This window comes from Peromyscus leucopus, chromosome 9 (genome assembly GCF_004664715.2).
Source record: "Peromyscus leucopus breed LL Stock chromosome 9, UCI_PerLeu_2.1, whole genome shotgun sequence".
NCBI classification, from domain to species: domain Eukaryota; kingdom Metazoa; phylum Chordata; class Mammalia; order Rodentia; family Cricetidae; genus Peromyscus; species Peromyscus leucopus.
This window is the reverse complement of record NC_051070.1, coordinates 82,974,242-82,992,044: the sequence shown is the minus strand read 5'-3', so window position 1 is coordinate 82,992,044 and position 17,803 is coordinate 82,974,242. Positions and strand designations below refer to the sequence as shown.

Here is a 17,803-nt window from a genome sequence, read left to right as displayed (position 1 = left end):
GAGCTCAGGATATGTCTACCATTCAATCCTTAACATTGCTTTGATATAGGCTTGTCTATCAGCCAGTCTCATAAAGACATTGCCATAGGCGCCTCCATAGTTTTAAGATAACTATTAAGAAGCTCATTATGATGAGGGAAACCATCTAGAATGTTGGCTTTCAGTCTCTTTTCTCCTCTAGAGCCATTCAGAATGTGAGGGATCCCATGGTGTGGAGTTCCATGGTGACAGTTTCTACAGTGAGGTCTTCTTCCATTGTGAGGAATTTGGTGGAGAGGGTAAGTATTCTATGGTGAAATTCCAGGACAGAGGTCTCGTGATGACGATTCTGTTACCTTCCTCTTGCCGTCACACGTCCCCTTTCCTCATACAAACCGTAGTCTCGGCCTCACCACTTTCTTCTACTCCTCCCCATCCTAATTCCAAACTGCAATTTCTCCGGCACCGCTGCCTGTCTGTCTGTACACATTTTCTCCTTTAACAGGACACTTTTCCCTCACCCCCCTCACCTGGCTAAGCACCACTCATCTGACAAAATAGGCTGAAACAGCTCCTTCTCTAGATGCTTCTCGGGCTCCATGTCCAAGGTCAGATTCTGATGTTTCAGATCTCTCAGCCCCAAGTGCTTTCTCTATGACAATTCTCTGTCACCTGCTTTTTAGTGGTTGGCTTGCTAACTGATAGGATACAGTTTCAGATTTCTGAATAGAGGCAAAGAAATAAAAGTAGCTGGAATGAAATCACAACCTGTTTCCACCTAGGCATCGTATGAACGTGTCATTGGGATTGCCCCAGGCCCCTTCTGTCTTGTTGCTCTTCCATCCCAATGGTGTGGACTGACTCAGTGTAGGTTGGCTCACAGCCACACTAGAATTCCAGCATACCTTCATTCCAAAACTGCATTTTAACCACTTGGTCATACTGCCCCCGTGAATGAAGCTGTCATTGCAGACTACAGGGAGGCGAGGAGAAAAGGAGAACAGTTCTAGGTGAGATCCCTGAGTGTTGGGTAGGCAGTGGCAGGGGTTGGAAAGTTGAATCTGGGTCTCACTGTGCAGGAATTGAATGTTGAAAATACAGCTGCTGACAACAGTGGCCTTTGCTGTCAGACATTGACGTTTCTCTGACACACACTCCCAATCACTGAAGTGGGAGTCAGCTCTAAGGGTCTCTGAAGACCTTTCTTCTTATGTAAGTGAGAGACCTGGGCCAGATCTCTAACAAGGGAGGTGGAATAGAAGAGCCACTCATCAGTGAATCATTTCTAAAGCAGGGACCATGGCACAAGCCACCAGCTGAGCAGTTTCTAAGTCTACTGGTAACCACAGTTGACTCAGTTCACTTTCCTTCCTTCCTTCCTTCCTTCCTTCCTTCCTTCCTTCCTTCCTTCCTTCCTTCCCTCCCTCCCTCCTTCCTTCCTTCCCTCCTTCCTTCCTCTCTTCCTCCTTCCCTCCTCTCTACCCATCTCCCCCTCCCCTCCTCCTCTCCTCCCATCTCTGTCTCTTCCCTCCAGCTCCTCTCTCCCTCCCCTTTTTCCTTCCTTCCTCTCTCCATCTCTTTTTTTCTCCCTCTCCTTCCTTCTTCCCCCCAACCTCAATTCTGAGGATAGTCCCAGGGATTCCTGTGTTTCAACACTTGACTGTCAGCTAGTGATGCTGTTTGGAGGGAGGGGGTTGGGTCCTCTGAGACTATGGCCTCACTAGCAGAAGTAGATTACTAGAATTGGGCCTGGAAGGCGATTTCCATATCTGCTTCCAGTCTGAGGTCTCTGTTTCCTCATCGATCATGATGTGAGCAAGCTATAGCTAAGCCCCAGCTGCCATCTCCTGGGCGACGCCTCCCATGCTGCTCCAGCCACTCAATACCTTCCTCACCATGATAAATTATACTAAACTTCAAGCCCAAGTGAGCCCCTCCTCCCTTAGATTTCTTCTGCCAGATATGCTGTCCCAATTGTAGACGAATTTCTAATTGGTCTTATTAAATAAAAAACACGGAGCCAAACATAGGGGTGAAAGCCTTCGAGAAATTAGGGAAATAGGGAAAGCCACCAGCCAACCTCACCTCACCAACTCTGCAGCTTCAAAGAGAGTGACTTCCTGTCTACCCAGGTTTATATGCCTTGCTGTTCTGACATCTGATTTGCTCTCTGTCTTGCTACATCACTTCCTCTTCCTGGCCAGCTCTGTCACTTCCTGTCTCCAGAACTCCATGATTAGTACTGGGATTAAAGGCATGTGTCACTACACTTGGCTCTGTTCCCTAGTGTGGCCTTGAACGCACAGAGATCATGCCTGGTAAGCGATAGGATTAAGGGCATGTGCTACCATTTAAAATGGCTTTGCACAGTTTTGGCTTCTTTGTCAAAAATTATTTGTTCATAGGTGTGCGGATTAATGTCAGGGTCTTCAATTCAATTCCATTGGCCCACATGTCAGTTTTTATGCCAGTACCAAGCTGTTTTTATTACTGTAGCTCTATAGTAGAGCTTGAGGTCAGGGATTGTGATGCCTCCAGAGGTTGTTTTATTGTACAGGATTCTTTTGGCTATCCTGGGTTTTTTGTTTTTCCATATGAAGTTGAGTATTATTCTTTCCAGGTCTGTGAAGAATTGTGTTGGTATTTTGATAGGAATTACATTGAATCTGTAGATTGCTTTTGGTAAGATTGCCATTTTTACTATGTTAATCTTGCCTATCCATGAGCATGGGAGATCTTTCCATTTTCTGACATCTTCCTCAATTTCTTTTTTCAGGGACTTAAAGTTCTTGTCATATAGGTCTTTCACTTGCTTAATTAGAGTTACCCCAAGGTATTTTATATCATTTGTGGCTAACTGTATAATGGAAAAAAGAAAGCATCTTCAACAAATGGTGCTGGCATAACTGGATGTCAATGTGTAGAAGGCTGCAAATAGATCCATATCTGTCACCGTGCACAAAACTTAAGTCCAAGTGGATCAAAGACCTCAACATAAATCCAGTTACTCTGAACCTGATAGAAGAGAAAGTAGGAAGTAGTCTTGAACACATTGGCATAGGAGATCACTTCCTAAATATAGCACCAGTAGCACAGACACTGAGAGAAACAATCAATCAATGGGGCCTCTTGAAACTGAGAAGCTTTTGTAGAGCAAAGGACATGGTCAACAAGACAAAGCAATAGCCTACAGAATGGGAAAAGGTCTTCACCAACCCCACATCTGACAGAGGGCTGATATCCAGAATATATAAAGAACTCAAGAAATTAGACATCAAAATGCCCAACAGTCCAATTAAGAAATGGGCTATAAAACTAAACAGAGAATTCTCAACAAAGGAAGCCTCAAATGGCTGAAAGACATTTAAGGAATTGCTCAACATCCCTAATCATCAGGGAAATGCAAATCAAAACAACTCTGAGATACTACCTTACACCTGTCAGAATGGCTAAGATCAAAAACAGTGAAGACAGCTTATGCTGGAGAGGATGTGGAGCAAGGGGAACTCTCCTCCACTGCTGGTGGGAATGCAAGCTTGCACAGCCACTTTGGAAATCAATATGGCACTTTCTTAGAAAATTGGGAATCAATCTCCCCCAAGACCCAGTTATACCACTCTTGGGCATATACCCAAGGAATGCTCAATCATATCACAAGGGCACATGTTCAGCTATGTTCATAGCAGCATTGTTTGTAATAGCCAGAACCTGAAAACAACCTAGATGCCCTTCAACTGAAGAATGGATAAATAAATTGTGACACATATACACAATGGAGTACTGCTCAGCAAAGAACAACAATGACATCATGAGGCTTGCAGGCAAATGTATGGATCTAGAAAAAATCATCCAGTGTGAGGTAATCCAGACTCAGAAAGACAAACATGGTATGTACTCACTCATAGGAGGATACTAGATATAAAACAAAGATGACTAGACTGCTACTCACAACTCCAGGGAGGCTACCTAGAAAACAGTACCCTAAGAAAGACACAGGGATTGCCCAATGACAGAGAAATGGATGAGATCTGCATGAGCAAACTGGACGTGAGGGGGGTAATGATGGGCAAGGTTCGAGGGAAAGAGAGCTTGGGGAGCGGGAGATCCCAGCTGGATCAAGAACAGAGAGGGAGAACAAGGAATAAGAGACCATGATAAATGAAGACCACATGAGAATAGGAAGAAGCAAAGTGCTAGAGAGGTTCCCAGAAATCCACAAAGATACCTCCTCAATAGACTACTGGCAATGGTTGAGAGAAAGCCTAGACTGACCTACTCTGGTGATAGGATGGCCAGACACCCTAACTGTTGTGCTAGAAATCTCATCCAATGACTGAGGGAACTGGATGCAAAGATCCACGGCCAGGCCACAGGTTGAGCTCTGGGAGTCCAATTGGCGAGAAAGAGGAGGGTTTATATGAGCAAGAATCGTTGAGACCAAGATTGGAAAAAGCACAGGGACAAATAGCCAAACGAATGGAAACACATGAACTATGAACCAATAGCTGAGGAGCCCCCAACTGGATGAAGCCCTCTGGATAAGTGAGACAGTTGACTAGCTTGAACTGTTTGGGAGGCACCCAGGCAGTGGGACCAGGACCTGTCCTCAGTGCATGAGTTGGCTGTTTGAAACCTGGGGCTTATACAGGGACACTTAGCTCAGCCTGGGAGGAGGGGACTGGACCTGCCTGGACTGAATCCACCAGGTTGAGCTGAATCCCCAGGGGAGTCTTTGCCCTGAAGGAGATGAGAATGGGGGTTGGGCTGGGGGAAAGGCGGGGGGAGAGGGGAGGGAGGAAGGACAGGGGAATCCATGGCTGATATGTAAAAATTAAATTAAATCATAAAATTTAAAAAAAAAACACTCTGAAAATAAATAAATAATAAACAAACAAACAAATAAATAAATAAAATGGCTTTGCTATTTCCTCGGATCTCCAGGCAAACTTTATTTATTAAAGCACAAATAAAATATCACCACATTTCCCCTTTTTTGTCTAATAAAAATTTAAAAAGTTATAACTAATATAAGAAAAAATAATAAAAAACTTATACAATAAGCACAATAACTATATACAATACATACAAGCAATAAATACACAACAAGGTCTAGTCCATTTGCATTTGGCAAATTCAGAGAAAATATTCCATTATCTGTCCTATCTTGGTGAGTCCAAAATGTACCTAATTCACTTTCTATCCTAACTATCTTATGATGTCTTTCAAACGTACACACTTAACACCTCTTAGTGAGTTTCTTTTCTGAAAGAACACATAACAAGGAAAACTGTAACTATAACTACCTAACCTTCAACTCCCTCAGAGACCCAAGAAGGAAATAATATTACCTAGTAAAACAGGAAGTGCAAACAAGTAACTTCCAAAAAAATGAGTTATGACAGAAACAGCCAAAGGTTTTTGTTTTTGTCTTTTAGGAGAATGAAGGTTAAGGAATCTGAAGAACACAAGACAAATGAGACAACTGAAGAAAAGGGACAAATCATCTATCCCAGTAAATAGAGTGAAACGGTGTATGGGTATATATTATCTAAAAAATTTTATGTCTTCCTAAATGTTTGTTTCTGCTTTTCTCTAAAGATTGAACACTATTGGTCTTCTAATAGTCCCAGTTCAATTAAACTTTAAAACTGACTTTGAAGTTGGAGAATGGCTCTCTCCTTCTTTAAACTCAAGCATGTTGTTAAAAGGAAAATGCAAACTCCCTGTATCATGCCAGAATAAAAGAGCCATCTTCTGCTATGGGACAGAACAAAAGCCAAATTAATTAAGGGACTATTCTATTACTAATCTCAACTCTTTGATTCTATTCTGATTCTTTAAACTTTTCTTAAAGTATGAATTTTATATCAAAATTTACAAGATTAATATATATAGATATATAGATACATTTTAAACTTTGTTAAGATATGAATGGTCATATAGAGTACTAACTAATTCTAGAAAAAAGGCTTCAATTAGCTGCATATAGATGTCTTTGTGTTTGAGTCTCTTATCAGTTTTCTGCAGGAAATCACGGCCAGGCCTAACATCAACTGAAGTCTCCAGAAAGAAGATGGGGCCCCACAACAACAATTCCACGTGGACAATAATAATATCATTAAGCTGACAAACATCATCTACAGATCAGCTTTGAACTAGAAGTTGCTCAGAGCAATTTTGAGATGACTAGCTGAGATGATCCAGTCTCAAAGACTACTTGAATAAGGACTTGAGATAAACCCTGAACTTTGGCATTATACACAGACTGGATAATGAAGGATATAGTTAACTTTCCTAGAATTTGACAATTAACCTAAAATTTTTCTCTCAGGAAAAAGATAACTTCGCCCATACCCAGCAGGAACCAATTTCAAGAATACAATGCCCACATTCCCAAAGAGGTGGTGTGGTGCGGGTGGTTTTTTGGTCTTTTTAATGGGTTTTGGGTCTAGGATAATTTTCATTGTTTAGGGGGGTTGGTTACAAATTGTTGTCAAGGGTTAGGAAAAAGGCTAAGCAAAGGAGATTAGATTTAAGGTTCTTATTTAAGAAAGAAAGAAAGAAAGAAAGAAAGAAAGAAAGAAAGGAAGGAAGGAAGGAAGGAAGGAAGGAAGGAAGGAAGGAAGGAAGGAAGGAAGGAAGGAAGGAAGGAAGGAAGGAAGGAAGGAAGAAGAAAAGAAAAAGACAATTACTAGTTTTAAATACTTTACATTGGATTAAATTGATTTATATTGTATACAAATTTGAATTTGATATTGTTAGAAAATGCTATATGTATATTTCTAATTGTATTTATACCATTCATTTAACAATGTAATGCAATTTTCTGATCCTTGAATGTTATTATTACCAACTATTAGGATATAAAGAAATGAAAGTTAGTAGTTAGATATTACAATAGAACTTGTAGTCATATTAGATATGTTTTAAAAATTGAGCAGAGATATTTTAGACAGGTCATCTTCAAACCCTTCAGAGATCTACAGAATATGGCATTTAAAATGTTTTAATAACTTAGAAATTTTTTCTTTTTTGAGACATGTCGGCTCCTGGCAGTACCAATCTACTTCAGAGAAAATATGGGAATTGAAGAAACTGCATATGGAGTTAACTTTCATTGTGGCAAAAGTTAGCCACTGGACAACAAAGTATCCTCAAATCAACAGGACAAAATGGACAGACAGAATATGAAACAAAGGACTACTGATTCTTGCCAAAACAAGTGTGGTTATGGCTTTATCAAAAGGCATCTTCTGAGGCCAGGACAATATGGCACCATCCCTGAAGTGGCTTTTGCAATCTGGAAAAGGTACAGTGTCCTTTTCTTCAAAGGCAGCTGAACAGGCAGTAGACCGATGGCTTCTGTTGTGCAATGGAACAGCAGCTGAATGCTCACGCCTCTCAATAGTAGACTGGCATTTAATAGAGGGATGTGGAGAAGAAGGGGATGCTGAGATGAAGCCATATATACACAGCCAAGAAGAATGGACAGCTGAATTAAAAAACCATCAACAATTTCTAGAATTTAAAATCCTGAATCATGACATGACACTAGTGGAATTCAGGTGTTTCTGGTACATGGACTGCTCTCACCCAATGTGAGGTTGAACTGTTGACCTTGTGTACATCCTACTTCACAAATGAGTCTGTCAGATACAGTAAACCTATAGGCTGAAGATGATGCCCCAACACTGCGGAGAAACCTCAGGTGACTGTCCAGGCAGCTGGCTGTTTCTGTCAACTCACAAATTTTTTGGAAGTTGCTTGCATGCACTTCCTGTTTTTATTTTTGTTAGCTAATATTATTTCCTTCTTGGGTCTCTGAGGGAGTTGAATATTAGTTAGTTATAGTTGAAGACTAGTTAGTTATAGTTGAAGGTTAGTTAGTTATAGTTGAAGATTAACTAGGATAGAAAGTGAACTAGATACATTTTGGACTTGCCAAAATAGGATAGATAATGGAATTATTTTCTCTGATTTGTCAAATACAAATGGACTAGACATTGTTTAGGTATTTATTACTTGTATATATTGTATATAGTTATTGTACTTTTGTATTTAGTTTTTCTTTTGTTAGTTATAACCTTTTGCTTTTTTTTCTTTTTATTAAAATAGAAAAGGAGAAATATGGTGGTATTCTATTTGTACTGAAATGTGATTTTAATTGTATGTTAATAAATAAAGTTGCCCGGGGGTCAGAGCTATTAAAGCCATAGAAAGAGTGTGGCGGTGGTGGCGCATGCCTTTAATCCCGTAGTTCTCTGTGTGTTCAGGGATACAGCCAGCATTGGAGACATATGCCTTTAAGACCTGGAGGACTGTACATACAGGCAGTAACGAGGCAGTCACGTGTTTGGGTTTACAACCAATGAGAAGGCAGAACAGAAAGACTATGTAAAGACATACACACAGGAAGTAGGTCTCTTTCGGAGAGTTAGGAGCAGCACAGGAGGAAGGGTGAGATTTTAGCTCTGAGCTCTGACCTCTTGGCTTTCTCTTTTACATTGGTTCTGTGTTTCTTATTTAATAAGACAGTTGGTTACATCTACACTATCTTATGATGTCTTTCAACTTACACACTTAACACCTCTTAGTGAGTTTCTTTTCTGAAAGAACGCGTAACAAGGAAAACTGTAACTATAACTACCTAATCTTCAACTCCCTCAGAGACCCGAGAAGGAAATAATATTACCTAGTAAAACAGGAAGTACAAACAAGTGACTTCCAAAAAATGAGTTATGACAGAAACAGCCAGCTGCCTGAACAGTCACCTGAGGTTTCTCTGCAATGTTGGAGCATCATCTTCGGCCTACAGGCTTAGCGTATCTGACAGACTCATTTCTGAAGTAGGATGTACACAAGGCCCACAGCCCGACCCCACATTCAGTGCGCGTATAACCCCACAAGTAACTAATACAGACAGGGCTTTACACGATGCCAGGCAAGCATGCTACCGTTGAGCTGGTTCTCCTTGGCACTTTAACTTGAAGTGGGGGTCACAGTGGTGAGATGGCTGGGCAGGTAAAGGTGCCTAACAACCCAAGTTCAGTCACCAAGAACCACATAGTGGAAGAAGGGGACCCTCTGACCGCCATCCATGGGCTAATATGTGTGTACGTGCACACACACACACACACACACACACACACACACACACACACACACTAAAAATTTAACTTTTGAAAAGGAAACACTATCCCGAGGCCTCTGCAGGAGCCTAGACAGAGGGGACCCACACGTGGCAAATTCTTACAGTGATTCTGACTGCTGGTTGTGACCCCTGTTCTCTCCCCATGATAACCCATCATCACCCTCCATTTACAGACCCACCAACTAAACTTTTCTAGTTGTCGGGGAGGGTCTCTGCAAACACCAGGGCCAGCAGAGTAACAGTCCTCATGAGGCAAGAAGAAAATCTGGTTCAACACAACTCAGTAGTCACTGTTAGTTCAAACTTCTAGAGTCTTCACACTAGGAAGTTTATTTTAGGCATATTTAAGCACAGCGAATTTTTGAGAAATAGTTTCCTGATGATAATTAACTCAGTCCCATGTTTACAACAAAGCTAAAACACGATTGCATTGAAACTCTTTTCAAAGTACATACAACCTCTTCCATAAAGATGGATTTTATTGACTGAGAAACAATACTCAGGATAAGGATCTAGGGAAAAGGGGGAGCCAGATGTGGCCTGGCTGTACAGATAGCAGAGGTCACCAGGCTATGAACTACATCCATTCCCAGCCCTCTGGGTGGAAAACAGGTTATATATCTCTTCCTTTGAAGAGGTGGCCCTGCATGTTTAACTTTCCCAGTTTCCCATAAACACAAGGACCTTGTGCCCCCTGCACCCAGTGAAAGAATTTTTCTCTCTTTGGATTAGAGGTAGTGTGATTCTTGTTTAATATTCTCTCTAAATTCTAATCCTCCATGTTATTGCAAAGACCAAAAAGCTTTAAACTTTCTCCAAGCTGCTCAGTGACAGATCCACTCTCTTGAAGCTTAAACACATAAGGTGTGAGCTAATCTTCAACCTAGCTGAGCCTCAAGGATTTACACAAAGCCAACCACTGTGCATCTCGTGAAGGGGTCTGGAAAAAAATCATTAGACCTTGGTTAGACCTTGAGAGAAGAGGCTTCTTCAGTTCAACCATTAATCTCCCATGACTGAGTCCACTAATTCCCTGGACAAAGCTTTCTGTCTTCAGAAGTTGCCCAGGCAGAGACTAAACCCTATGGTAATAGTAGGATGCTTATTTGGTGCCTTTGTGAGCTGTGAACTCTGCATACATCATTCCCTATAAACTCCTTTGGCAAGCTAGAGATTAGTGGCTCCAGTTTATAGATAAAGAATCTGAAGGACAGCAAAGAAATATAACCGGGGCTTGTGAGATGATTCCGTGGGTAAAGATGCTTGCTGCCAAACCTGATGGTCTGAGTTCAATCCCCAGGACCCATGTGATGGAAGTAAACAATGGACTCCCTTGACTTACCCTCTAACCTTAACACAGCAGCAATGACAAGAACACCATCTTAGTTACTTTTCTTTTGCTGTGACAAAACACCGTGGCCAAGGAAACTTATAAATGAAAGCATTTAACTTGGGTCTCACAGTTCCGAAGGGTTAGAGTTCATGATTAGTATGTCTGGGACCAGAGTGGCAGGCAGGCAGGTATGACACTGGAGCAGCGACTGAGAGCTTACACAGCTTTACACAAGCATGAGGCAGAGAAAGAGTACACTAACTGGGAATGTCTTGAGCTTTTGAAATCTCAAAGCCCACCCCCAGTGACACACCTCCTCCAACAAGGCCACACCTCCTTCAACAAGGCCACACCTCCCAATCCTTCCCAAACAGTTCCACCAACTGGTGAACAACTATTCAGACATATGAGCCTATGGGGACCATCCTTACTCAAACCACCACAAACATGTACACACAGACATAGAAATGAAAAAATAAAAGAAGAGAAAGGAAGGAAGAAAGAAAGATGAAGGAAGGGAGAGGGAGGGAGGGAGGAAGGAAAGAAAGGAGAGAAAGAATGAAGGAAAGGAAATGTAGATCATTTGAATTCAAATTCTGAATATAAACTTCTTCCAAGTGCTGCACGCACATGTGTGCATGGGTGTGTGTGCATGTGTGTGTGCGTGTGTGTGCGTGTGTGTGTGTGTGTGTGTGTGTGTGTGTGTGTGTGTGTGAAAGAATAAATAAATAGCTCTTCCTTATTGGGCTCTGTCACCCAATTTCCTTTGCTATCCCTACATCCTTTCACTTCTCAAGTAGATGGCAGTCAACACAGGAGCAAGCAAAGATGCTTGGAGGAAAATTTCAGCAAAGTTGAGCTTCACTGCAGAAACTGGCTTCCCCTCTTACATCATTTCAGAGCCCAGGTGGACCCACAAGTATCATTCCTGGCTAATCATATAAGTGCCAGACATTTGTGATAGACAATAAATGATTAAAACATCCAGCCAGTTTCCTTGGAGACTATTCACCAAATGTATTGGAAGGCACTTTTATTCAACACACCATAACACAGGTTCCTTTTACTCTGTTTCCACTTCGTGTTGATTCACTCTCTACTGTGTCTGAGTCATTTCGCTTTTCTAACTCAACAGAGCTAAACGGGAGACATCCAGGACTCCAGATTATGACTGGGCAAGTGGCAGGTGTGATTCAGCAGCAGCGAGGCCTGTAATGCTTTGTAATCAGAGGCACTCTGAATTGGAGGCACCGGAAGAGGAAGACAGCCACCTCATTTGTTCCCAAACTTCCCTTGGAACTTGAATTAATCCCTGAACCAAGAAGGAATCATGCTGCTCCCTTAGCAATGTGAGTGAATCCCCCCCCCCCATGGCAACCTGGCCACTCCTGAGGCTTAATTAGTTTTCATGTAGAATTGTTTAAAATAATTCACTCTTGTGCAGGCTGACTTCTAGCTTCCCAAAGCAGGTTGGATTATTCAAAAAGGAGCCATGGGGAGAATCCTCCTCACTCGGCCCTCTGTTGCAGCATGTCTTTCTAGAGAAGATCCTGATGGGAAGGTAAGAGGAAGATAGTCTCGTACATGCCTTCAGCACCTTTCACTACTGTGGACAATGTCATCCTTGACCTCCAACCTGACTAATGGGCCTGGGATGAAGGGCATTAAAATAAGTTCTGTTCTTGTACCATCTGGAGAAGGAGGTGGCTAAGTAATAATGTCAACCCAGTGCAGTATGTGGAAAAGGGAGCCACAGCTCATTCTCATACCCTGACTCTACAAGAGGGTGACATACCCTCACCCCACTGTCTCAGTTTTCTCATCTGAGATCAAATGAACCAGTTGGGCTCAACAGTCTCTCGTGACTCTTGAACTGATTGGAGGCCTATCTGGCCACCAATCTCTGGGATCTGCCTGTCTCTACCCCATGGCACTGGAATCACAGGTACATACTGCTCCATCCAATTTATATGCAGTTATTTGGGATCTGAACTCAGATCCTCATACTTGTACAGAAGTACTTCAGCCATCAAGCCATCTTCCTAGGCCTTGTTTAACGAAAGCGTACTTTCAAAGATTTATTTGTTATTTCTTCGTGTGTGAGGCGGCATGTGTAGCACACATATTCGGGTCCCCACAGAGGTCAGGAGCTGGAGTTACAGTTGGTTGTGAGTTGCCTGATCTGGATGCTGGGAACCAAACCCAGGACCTCCGCAACAGCAGCATGTGCTTTTGACTGCTGAGCCATCGCTCCAGACCTGACCTTGTCTAATTTTTTTATATTATTTGATGAGCTCTTACTAGAACCAAAGAAAACTGAGACACTGTCCCTGACTTGAGAAATTTGTAGGCTGATTTGTAGGCTAGTTAGAACAATCAGATGATTATAACCTAATCAGATGATTATAACCTAATGTGGTACATAGGATGTCAAGAGAGATGCAGAGGAATGGTGGAGGGTTATTGAGGGTGAAGGTCAATAGAGCTCAGAAAGCTTTTAGAAAAAGTTAATGATCAAATAGATTAAAGAGTAAATATGAACAGCCAAGCATTCCCAGCTTAGGGGGGAGTGAGGAAAGCTGTGTGAGAAAAGGCACTAGTAGTGAGAACCGTGTCCACTCCCACGGAGCTCTTTGAATGGAGTCAGGAAATCAATCCCCAGAGACAGAGAAAGACTACCCCCAAGCCCCAAAACCCAGCTGTGTGTGCTCTCTTAATATGACACAGAGGGGCAGCAGTTCAGAATGTGCAAGAGCTCCCAGCCAGAGCTGCTCAGGAACTCTCCATGGTGCTGAGTGGCTTCTCTGCACCGTCCCCGCCCCCTTTCAGTCAGCAGCGCTCTACCCAGCAGACTATGCCTGTCACCCTTGGCTTGGTGCTGAGCAGTTGGAGATAGCATTCCAGCTGCAGTTGGAGATAACTTCACCGACATAAATGAGCTACACGAGGGGAGACTCAAATAGACATTGGCATTACCATGAATTGTAAATTATGGCCCAGGGTTTTTGTGGCCTGATGGTTGTTTTTTAAACATTTAACTGAAAATTTACATATTTTCTACCTCTGCATAATAAGCATGAATTTCCTTACTAGGAAAAAAATTACATCATTTAGGGTCCAGCGTGGTAGCATACAGCTTTAGTCCCAACTTTCAGTTGGGAGACAGGGAGGCAGGTGGATCTCTGTGAGTTTGAGGCCAGCCTGTCTGCATATGGAGTTCTAGGTCATCCAGGACTACATAGTGAGACCTGGTCTCACACACACACACACACACACACACACACACACACACCACCACCACCACCACCACCACCACAAACAACAACAACAACAACAACAACTATGCAAAGCTTTGAAACCAAATAGGATCTGAAGCCCAACTATGCTTCTTCACGACTGTCAGGCCTCAGTCAGTTAATTTAATGTCTCTGGATATCATTTACTTAACTGATAAACTAAGAGATGGTCCTCTCTCCAGTAACTCCCCAGTGCTTAACATGCTGGCATCTTGGGAATGGTAAATGAGCTAAGGCAAGGTGTGCACTGTTGTGTTGGTAAGAAAAAGAAGCACACAAGTCCTTACACCACCACAGTAAACTCAGTCTTCTGCTGCATGAGGGAAAACCTAGTGTCTAACACGGCAACACATCTTGTAGGCGTGGCCTAACAGTTCCCCTCCCACCTCCCATTCTTGTGGCTCTCATAGAAACAACGTATGAAATAAACTTGATTCTGAGGGATCCTTCATTTGTTTGCCCTTTTCTCCCAGGTCCTAGGACCTTAGCATCTAGTCCCTTACCGCACGGTAAGATACGGGAAAAATCGTTCACTGGGTACTCTGACCACCTGGATAATAGCACCTAAAGATATCAGGTGCTCCTTTCAACTTGAGGCCCAGCAAGGTGACCTTGCTTTGAAGCTCAAAGCTGACAGGCTCCCACCTACCTGCTCAGGACTTCCAGTTCCATCTTAAAGTTTCCCATTCATTGTCAAGAGCATATAGCCAAGTTTTGTGTCTGAGGCAAGGCTCTAACATGGGAGAGTGGAACTAAACATCAAATAGAAGAAGGAAACTTGGCGAAAGCAAAGGCTATATAAGGAAGCAAAATTTCACCAAACAAAATCCTATAATTAGTATTCTTAAGAGAATGAAGAACACCCATGGAACAAGAACAAGATAATATATCTTCTATTTCATTTTTCTAAACAGGTTTCTCTGTGTAGCCCTGGCTGTCCTGAAATTAGCTCTGTAGACCAGGCTGGCCTAGAACTCAGAGATTTATGCCTCTGCCTCCCAGGTGCTAGGCTCAAAAGTCTGCCCCATCACATTCAGCAAGATAATTTATTTTTATTTTATTTATTTTGGGGTTTGTTTTGTTTTTGAGACAGAGTCTCTCTCTTTACATAGTCCTGGCTGTTGAGAAACTCACCTTGTAGACCAGGCTGGCCTTAAATTCACAGAGATCTTCCTGCCTTCAGAGTGCTAGGATTAAAGACATACACCACCACACCTAGATTACTTTTATTTTTAAGTGTGTGTGTGTGTGTGTGTGTGTGTGTGTGTGTGTGTGTGTGTGTGATGTGAGCACAGATGCCTAAAGAGGGTGCCCATTCCTTCTGGAGGCAGAGTTACAGGAGGTTACAAGTCACCTAACATGGGTGCTTAGGACCCAAACTCAAGTCCTCTGCAAGAGCAGCGATCCACCTAAGCCACTGCGTCATCTCTCCAGCCCCACGATGGTATATCTTAACAGGAGCATTCAAAGACTACTCAGAACTCTTGAGCATGAAAGGAGAAATGAAAAGCTCTAACTGAGAAGGCGGAGCGTTGAGAAATCTCACCTCCTTTTCACCACCGCCCACTGCCACCCCACACAAGAGCAAAAATATCTAGAAAGAAACTAAGGGGAAACAAATTTGAAAGAATGCAAGACAAATCATGAAGGATAAATACTAAAATGGTGGAAAAGCTTAGGGGAGAAAGGGAAAGAGAGAGAGAGAGAAACCAGATGTGGCAGCACACACCTTTAATCTCAGCACTTGGGAGGCAGAAACAGGCAGATCTCTGTGAGTTCAAGGCCAGCCTGGTCTACAGTGAATTCCAGGACAGCCAGGATTGCATAGTGAGACCTTGTTTGGAAAATAGGGACAGAGAAAGGGAAGGAGGGAGTAGGAAGAGGAGGAAGGAAAAAATATCCTAGAAATAATGCGTGAATTTTCCCAGAATAGAACTCACTAAGTACTTAGCTTAATAAAACACAGAAGAAAATTTAGAAGGTGCATACAGTGTTGTATAATTCCAGATTGGAGGGAGCAAAGCAGTTCTACACTGATCAGGTAGAATATCAGATGTCTAGACTCAGAATGGTAATCCCTGGAGCAAGAAACAAATAGAAAAATGCCTTCAAAACCCCAGCAGAACAATGGATCCACCTGACTTAGCCCTGTGCTTAGACAAGCACCACAGAATAACAATAGCTCTGGATTTCCAGAGTCTTAACAGGTTAATTTCCTCTCGCACCCTTCCTCAGGAAATGACTGGAGGATGCCGTCCACAACAAACAGATGATAAATCAAGGACTAGACAGTCATTAGATACAGAATACACAAGTTCAACTCAGAAGGGATAAAAGAAATACCCAGGGGACGGTAATGGTGAGAGCAGCTGCCCACACCATAAAGGTCAAGTTGTCAAGATCTCAGAGCAGATGTTTGGAGCGCTGTCACCACCAGGATCCTACCGCTATCGACCTGTTTTTTCAGATCTGAGGTCAGGATTCCTGGGTGAGTCTGGCTGAGAGGGTTTGATTTGCCACCGTCTATCTGATAAGGCTGCCACTTTTCTCAACTTTTGGCTTGATTTCCGTCCATCAGAGGATCTCATTTCACCCCGCAGAAGTGCTTTGCTCTGCTCCAGAAGTTTACAGTGGGCTGAGTGATGCATGAAGTTTGAGCTGAGGCTGGAGAGAGAGCTTAGGGGTTTATGAGCATCCATTGCGCTTGCAAAGCGCCTGGGTTCAAGTTGCCAGCACCCATGTTGGGCAGTATACAGCTTTGGAAGCTCCAGCTCCGGGGAAGCTGGTGCCTCTTCTGGCCTCTATAGACACTGCATACGCATGCAAAAACCCACACATACAAGCACGCACATAATTTAAAAATAAATCTTAAAAGAAAAAAGTTGGGGACAGATGGAGCCATGCTTTGGGGTCTATATTTAACCCCTAGACTCTCAGTTCCTGACCTACACTAGAGTCCTACCAGATGCTCAACTATGATGACCTGCTTATGACCATATTCATATGCTACCCCAGAAGGTGTCCTTATAAATCCTTAAGGAAGCTGAAATCAGTTTGCCCAGAGGCTTTGTTGTCCACCACCACCACCACCACCACCTCTCTCTCTCTCTCTCTCTCTCTCTCTCTCTCTCTCTCTCTCTCTCTCTCCTCTCTCTCTCTCTCTCTCTCTCTCTCTCTCTCTCTCTCTCTCACACACACACACACACACACACACACACACTTTTGAGTACTTTTATTAAAACACTACCTCTTTAGGCTCAGCTGTGTTTGTGCTTCTCAATCCACGGTGTTTGGGGCACAGGTGGTAAGGCTGCAGTTTATGGATTAGCACAAACATCAAGATGCCGCTTCCGTCTGGGGAAGAGGCTGGAAGTTTGAATTAGAGATCTATTCCGAGAGGTTCCTTATAGTAATATTCTGTTCCTTGACAGAGCAAGTATACAAGGGCCAAGTGGACTCTATCTCCAACCTGCATATGTTTCAAGTATTCTATACATAGAGCAATTAACTATTGGTGCAGAACAGTTAACAATGCAACATGTATGCATGTATGCAGGCACCAAAGCAAGGCTGCTTTGCTCAGTCATGAAATGGAGTGTTCTTATGTGCCAGCTGAGCTTTGAGCAGAGGGAATAAGAAGAGGGTGCAGGTCTAGGGAGCTAGTGCTTGCTAGAAACACAAGCATGGAGCCAAAGAGGCCAGAATCCATGTAAATGCCAGGAGGGTGTGACATCCCACCTGGAATTCCAGCCTGGGAAGATTGGACACTAAGGATCTCCAGAGCATGCTGGCTAGAGAGACTAGCTATTTTGGCCAGTTCTGGGTTTGATTGAAACCCAGCCTCAATTAACGAAGTGAAAGATCAATTGAGTATAATTCTCAGATCAACCTTGGGTCTCCATATGCACACAGGAACACGTACCCTCTCCTCTCACGTGTGCCCACACACGTATCAACATGCACATGTACACATTTGTGTAGAAAAGGGAGAAATAAGAGAGGGGACATGAGAATTCTCTGTCTTTCAGTGACACAGTCTGGAGG

At 42.8% G+C, this 17,803-nt stretch overlaps 1 pseudogene; it reads left to right on the top strand.

The window, feature by feature from the left end:
• LOC114686592 overlaps positions 1-17,803 on the top strand; it is a 40,096-nt pseudogene that overhangs the window by 2,996 nt on the left and 19,297 nt on the right.